The sequence below is a fragment of the Limulus polyphemus genome, unplaced genomic scaffold, assembly GCF_000517525.1.
Source record: "Limulus polyphemus unplaced genomic scaffold, Limulus_polyphemus-2.1.2 Scaffold5906, whole genome shotgun sequence".
In the NCBI taxonomy this organism is placed as follows: domain Eukaryota; kingdom Metazoa; phylum Arthropoda; class Merostomata; order Xiphosura; family Limulidae; genus Limulus; species Limulus polyphemus.
This window is the reverse complement of record NW_013671516.1, coordinates 6,339-14,285: the sequence shown is the minus strand read 5'-3', so window position 1 is coordinate 14,285 and position 7,947 is coordinate 6,339.

Below are 7,947 nucleotides of genomic sequence, written 5' to 3'. Positions count from 1 at the left end.
AAAACATTGTTAAGTTAAACAGTGTCCTTGTTAGAACTTGTTAAGTTAAACAGTGTCCTGGTTAGAAGTCGTTATAAAACATTGTTAAGTTAAACAGTGTCCTGGTTAGAAGTCGTTATAAAACATTGTTAAGTTGAACAGTGTCCTGGTTAGAAGTCGTTATAAAACATTGTTAAGTTGAACAGTGTTCTGGTTAGAACTTGTTATAAAACATTGTTAAGTTAAACTGTGTCCTGGTTAGAACTTGTTATAAAACATTGTTAAGTTGAACAGTGTCCTGGTTAGAAGTCGTTATAAAACATTGTTAAGTTGAACAGTGTCCTGGTCAGAACTTGTTATAAAACATTGTTAAGTTAAACTGTGCCCAGGTTAAAAACAATGTTAAGCAGAACAGTGTTCTGGTTAGAACTTGTTATAAAACATTGTTAAGTTAAACTGTGTCCTGGTTAGAACTTGTTATAAACATTGTTAAGTTAAACAGTGTCCTGGTTAGAAGTCGTTATAAAACATTGTTAAGTTGAACAGTGTCCTGGTCAGAACTTGTTATAAAACATTGTTAAGTTAAACTGTGTCCTGGTTAGAACTTGTTATAAACATTGTTAATTTAAACAGTGTCCTGGTTAGAAGTCGTTATAAAACATTGTTAAGTTGAACAGTGTTCTGGTTAGAACTTGTTATAAAACATTGTTAAGTTAAACTGTGTCCTGGTTAGAACTTGTTATAAAACATTGTTAAGTTAAACAGTGTCCTGGTTAGAACTTGTTATAAAACATTGTTAAGTTAAACGGTGTCCTGGTTAGAACTCGTTATAAAACATTCTTAAGTTAATGTTTTATAACGACTTCTAACCAGGACACTGTTCAACTTAACAATGTTTTATAACGACTTCTAACCAGGACACTGTTTGTTAAGTTGAACAGTGTTCTGGTTAGAACTTGTTATAAAACATTGTTAAGTTAAACTGTGTCTAACCAGGACACTGTTTAACTTAACAATGTTTATAACAAGTTCTAACCAGGAACTGGTTATAAAATATTGTTAAGTTAAACGGTGTCCTGGTTAGAACTTGTTATAACACATTGTTAAGTTAAGTTAAACAGTGTCCTGGTTAGAACTTGTTATAAAACATTGTTAAGTTAAACGGTGTCCTTGTAAGAACTTGTTATAAAACATTGTTAAGTTAAACAGTGTCCTTGTTAGAACTTGTTAAGTTAAACAGTGTCCTGGTTACAACTGGTTATAAAATATTGTTAAGTTAAACGGTGTCCTGGTTAGAACTTGTTATAACACATTGTTAAGTTAAGTTAAGTTGAACAGTGTCCTGGTTAGAAGTCGTAATAAAACATTGTCAAGTTGAACAGTGTCCTGGTTAGAACTTGTTATGAAACATTGTCAAATTGAACAGTGTCCTGGTTAGAAGTCGTTATAAAACATTGTCAAGTTGAACAGTGTCCTGGTTAAAAGTCGTTATAAAACATTGTCAAGTTGAACAGTGTTCTGGTTAAAAGTCGTTATAAAACATTGTTAAGTTGAACAGTGTCGGGTTTAAAATTGGTCATAAAACATTGTTAAGTTGAACAGTGTCGTGTTTAAAATTGGTCATAAAACATTGTTAAGTTGAACAGTGTCGTGTTTAAAATTGGTCATAAAACGTTGTTGAACAAAGAAATTGCTCTTGTTAAAGCTGGTTATGTAACATTGTGAAATCAAACTGTTTGGTTAATAGCAGTTAACGTGCGTTGAACCATCTTTTATTTGTAGCTTATTGGTTTATTTTATCTTTCACTAAAGAAAAGTTACAGGTGCTTCTTTGAATGAACCGAGTTATAAAATATTTCAAGACTTTTTTTTAGTGATTTGCCCACTTTTTCCATTCGATTCCTTTTTACTTTTTTGCGTTGATGTGAGTAAAACTTGAAATATGTCTTTATTTTAAACCGCTTATTTGTTTCGTGTATCAGGTTTTGTAGATGTAAAGGGAAAAAAAAATAAATCCCAAGCTTTTGGACTGATAATCATTTTGAAAAAAATAAAGTGACAACCGATTTAGAACGCGGGCTGGATTGGAAAGCTACATAACTTAATAACAACCATTGTATTAAATCCTTGTCCCGTCATTGCTTGGTGGTTTGGGCACTCGACTAGCAATCTGTGGGTCGCTAGCGGGTTCGAAGCCCGTCACCGAAGATGCTCACTCTTTCAACCGAAGGGGCATTTTAATGTTGCAATCAATCACACTATTCGATGGTCAAAGATTAGCCTAAGAGTTACCGGTAGGTGGTGTTGACTAACTGTATTCTCTCTAATATATCCCTTTAAAAATCAGCGGCGGCTAGCATTGATAAATAGCTTTCCGCAAAATTCAAACAGACAGTTTATTGAATATTAAACATTCACCAGGAAAACGTATTAACTCCATTGTATCGTCCATCTCATCATGCTAATGAGATTGTTTATCTTAAACTATATTTTTTTTCTGAATAATATTTTGGTTATTAAATGGCTCTTGAATAAGATGTTTTCGTTAATCGCTCGCGGAGAGCTGCTTGTATATAGTTTAGGAGCATTTAGCTCCAGTATTATAAACTAACTCAGGTAAGTAAATCCCCCTAACGGGTAAAATCCGTAACAAAAACACTTTTGATGTTGAACAATCCTATTTCTATCTCTAGCCGAGTAAAATCTGGTGGTCCAAATCAACTTAAAGTTGTGAGAAAATAAAGTGTTTTAAAACAGCATAGTTGCCCTCCTGTGGCTCAGTGGCATGTCTGAGGGCTTATACCAGTAAAAATTTGGTTTCTATAGCTGCGGTGGGCATACCACAGAGAGCCCACTGTGTAGCTTTGTGCTTAACAGCAAACAACATATTTCTGTTTTGTTTTTTTAATGGTTAAAATATAAAATAAATCTAAGGTTAAGAAAATACGGAATTTCAAACAACGTTTCTTTTTTAACGGTTAGCAGGTAAGAATCAACTTAAACTCCGGGTTTTAGCCTTGTAAGTCCGTAAACTTACCATTGTCCCACTGGGGAACAAATGTCTTAAGGCGGAATATTTATATTTTTTCAATCATTAATTCGTAAAATCTGTTTAAAGTTATGAGAAAATTCTGTACCTTTAAACAATGTATTTTAAAGGTTAACAGGTAAAACCAGCTTAACGTGGTGAGAACATTGGTGTTTAGAAGCTTTTAATCGTTAACAGGTAAAACCAGCTTAACGTGGTGAGAACATTGGTGTTTAGTAGCTTTTAATGGTTAACAGGTAAAACCAGCTTAACGTGGTGAGAACATTGGTGTTTAGAAGCTTTTAATGGTTAACAGGTAAAACCAGCTTAACGTGGTGAGCACATTGGTGTTTAGAAGATTTTAATGGTTAACAGGTAAAACCAGCTTAACGTGTTGAGAACATTGGTGTTTAGAAGCTTTTAATGGTTAACAGGTAAAACCAGCTTAACGTGGTGAGAACATTGGGTGTTTAGAAGCACGTGTTTCTCTTTCGTTCTTTTAATGACGGACTGTTTTTAGCAAAGACAAAAAAAATCACGATCTATTTTAGACAATGAACGAAATTATCATACGTATTGATTCTGATATTGTATATTAAAACCAATTCAGGGTTCGATTCCCCTGGTGTACAAATTGTACAGTGCAGCAGCTCCTTCGTTCAGAAAATTGTTACATGCCATTATTCTTTTTTTGAAATTGTTTTCACGATCTCGTGTGTACTGCTCAAAAAATATTTTTTTTTTCATCATTTCTGAATATTTTACTTTAAGTAATGTTCCAGACATCTTAGTTTGAAACAATTAGATAAACCTTGATATCTACTATTAGCAATATTCGTTTTTCAGTTTGTCAAAAGTTTTCCAAGGCTGTGTAGATTCTTGAAGACACAGATTCATGGCATCTGTGTCTAGTTGTACAGAAACATTCAGACCAACTAAAAGAAATAAAGAAGTCTGACGCTCTAATCCTTGGTTATTAAAATACCAACCGAAGTCCTTCTGGCGGTTTTACTTGTCAGTCCTAAGTATCGTTACCTTGAAGGGTTCGTTTTACCTTGACACACTGTAGTACAAACAATAGGTTGGTTAATTATTTTCTCTGAAAGCTAATTACACGTAATCATTTATCAGCTAGTTCACCTCTTGGCTGAGACCATTTAATTCTTGTTTTACTATGAAACTTGTTAAGAGAGTTACTGGTGCCTAGTGGTTAGTGCAATCGCCTCGCGAGTTTCGAATCCCGTTACTAAACATGATCACCCTTTCAGCAGTGAGAGCGTTGTAATATGACAGTCAATCCTACTATTCATTGGAAAAGAGTAGCCCAAGAATTGGCGGTGAGTGGTGTTGACTAGCTGTCTTCCCTCTAGTCTATCACTTCTAAATTAGGGACGGCTAGTGTAGATTTCCCTCGAGTAGCTGTGCGGGAAATTAAGCAAAATTAACAAACAATAGAAAATGTATACAAGTTCGATTGTCCGAGGGAACCAACAGAATCCTAAGTACAGCAGTAGCAAATAAAGTAACTAATTTATAGAGAGCGGAGTTGATATCGGACAAAACATGATTTTTTGAAATCGTTAATTAAAGATAAGTTTACAAAGGTGACCAAAAATAAGTCAAGTATCTGATATTACCGTCAAATAGACAGATACGATACACGAATTTTCTAATTTTCCTGTTATGTTTCTTAACGTAAATAATTGCGTATTTTTGTAAAATTTATCGGCACTGATTTGAACTCAAATAGCAGGAACTACTGGTAAACCGTACACAATGGGCAGTATTCCAAAATGTGCTATAAATTAGGGTAGACAGGTCGATTACATTGGCCAATTGGGACGAATGTTTCATGTAATCTACATGTCTAACTAATAAAGATAGACACTTTCTCGATTTGAAAACAGAAAAGGAAAATTGAAATGGTGTTTACATAAATAAAATTGATACTAAACAGTTACCGACATCTCAAAACATGCCAATTTTCTCTAGAGATCATTACTTATCCCCGATCCAGCTGATAAACTGGCGTTTTCAACTATCAAGTCAGAGATGAAATGAATTTTTTCATGGTAATAAAAATTAGCCCTTCAGTACCGATTTGAAGAATAATTATAAGTCTGCTTGGGACTAAATTTAAATTATATGTTTAAGGATATTTATTTTCTGAATTCAACACATCGTGTCTTCAGTCTGACCCAAATTGCTCCCAGGGGATCAGAGGAAAACTTGAGGGTTTGCATATAACGCTAAAAAACGAGTTTCGCTACCCGTGGCAGGCACCGCACAAATAGCCTATTGTGTAGCTTTGTTTGTTATTAAGCACAAAGCTATACAAAGGGCTATCTGTGCTCTACCCACCGCTGGTGTCGAAACCCGGTTTATAGCGTTGTAAGTCCGCAGACATACCGCTGTGCTACTGGGGGCTTGTGTAGCTTTGAGCTTCACAAAAATAAAAATAAAATCTGACTGAAATCCCCACAAAGTGTTACAGTTTCGACATAGTTTTCGTGTCTATTTCAATAAGCAAATTAGATCTTCAAAGTAATGGTAACTTCATGGGATATTGTTCTGGTGTTTCACTTAAACATAAAGGGTTTCTGTTTTGTTTTTCAACCATCGCTACAAAAACAAACTAATGATTCATGTTACTCAATCACCAATGAAGTTCACTATTATTCTTTTAGTCACGTGAGATTTTAAAATTCATAACACGTAGACTCTCGTGAGATTACGTGATAATTTTGCACCAATGAAAAATTTAAATATCAGTTTCAGATGTTAACTGTCTGAAAGGCTCGATAATCCACCGCCCGTGGTATAAAGTGGCGGGAAATGCTGTACTTTTATTTCCTGACTCAGCTGTAACGTGCAGTTCTTTTTAGTTTGTTTAATTCGTGATATAAATGCTTAATATAGATTAAAGATCGATCGTTAAAACTGTTATTAATACTTGGATAACTTTGCTGATGTTCTGTATGATGTACAGTCAAGCATTTCAATAACAAAGAATTAAATAATACAAACCCTAATAGGCTTAGATTTCAGTATTGATAATGAAGTTGATCAAATGAACGGAATAATTATTCTCACGGTATTGAAAATGGTTCAAACTGCGCACAGTAGGTATCTTCTGTCGTCCCCTCCCCACCCCCTGGTGGCTCAGCGATACGTCTGAAGAATTCGATGACGAGGAACCCACTTTGAGACTAATAATGGCTGGAGACGGCTTGAATGGGTAATGAAGAAAAACTTTAATATAAGTTTAACATGACAGCATGTACCTGATGATGACAAAACCTTGTCGAAACGTTGTACATTTGCTGTCACGATACGTCTGAAGGCTTATCACGTCAAACATCGGGTTTTGATAGCCGCGGTGGACACAGCACACGAAACCTATTGTGTAGCTCTGCGCTTATCAACAAACAAACAAAAGTATGCTCTCTTTTTTTTTGATATTTCAAAACTATTCGCAATCATTAAAAGATACAGTATGTGTTATTAAATATAGATCACAATTTGAATAAATTTAGTGAAATTAATCGTACTGTTGCGAACTATGTTTCATTATTTTAATTTAGATGTTTAATTTGTTAGAGGAAGTTTTAGCATGACTTATGAGTTAGGCCTATCTCTTGGTTATCGTTGGTTCTTGAAACCGTGTAAGTTGAAAAACTAAACGTTTTCTTTTCCTTAAATGAATTGGACTTTGCATTATTGTTACCGAATGATCAAAAATTACCTGTACAACTGCAAAAACCGTTAAGACAGTACCATTATTTTTATCAGTGAAGTGTTGGTTAAGATATCGTTGCAACAGTTACTATCTTTGAGCGGGTTACAGTAACAGATTGACTAACGGGCTCACTGGCTAACTCTCTGATTCAGTAACTAATCAATTGATTGGCTCGTTGACTGAAATAACTTCCTTAATGGTTTACTCCTTATCCAACAATCGAATATTGTTATCCATTCTTTGAAAAAAAGTTTGAGACGTCGCGTGATCATCACACCACAATAATACTAGAAATTGGGAAATATCTATACGTCATAAGTCGTCATGTTAAAACTCTCTCTCTCTATTAAACAAAATATCTAAATTAAATTGTTTTTATCCGGTAGAGTGTGTCTTCGTATCAGCCGTGAAGTGGTACAAGTAAGCTTATGTTTAACATTAGTGTGGTGCAGTTAATGTCATTTGTAAACGTACGAGTTATCACAGTGTTTAAGTTTGTAGAAACGTTAAGGAGGAAATAAACAAATATGTTAACGGTACAAGGAATATTTTCGCCAGATAGTTTAACAGAACCCGTCAACAAAAGAAGGACGTTACAAGACACGTGTAATACCTGTCTTTTCTTCTGTTCTCTCGTGAAAAATAGGAATTTTAGAATTCGATATATAACTCTGAAACAGAATGTTCAATCTGTCTTTGAAAGTCTTTTCTTTTATCCAGCGACCTTCTGATTTTCCACCGTAGTGCAGTTTTGTTGAATAATTATGCACGAACTGGAGAAATGAACCGTGAAGTGCGATTGGCAATGACAAACGTGACGTAATCAGCCACGCTATGAAACTACATACCCTGAAGGCTTGCGTGACAATTTTCTGTGTGTTGTATAACCAACTCACATGCTATACTAGATGACAATTGAAAAAAAAAAACAGGTTGGAATGTGTTAGTAGTCGACCTTGAAGGACACATCAAGGAGATATCCTAACGAAAGGCTTAGCATTTATTTCACTAGTAATCAGTATTCGTTAAGCTTTCTTTGCTGCATGTATAAATTAAGCGCGTGAACAAACATAGTGTAACGATTCTGTCAAAGAGGTGTGATAACTGTACGCTGTGTCGTAAGTTACCGTATTTTTCGGAATATAAGACGCACCCTTATTTTGAAGACAAAGTTTTGGGGGGAAAAAAGGTACAGTCGCAT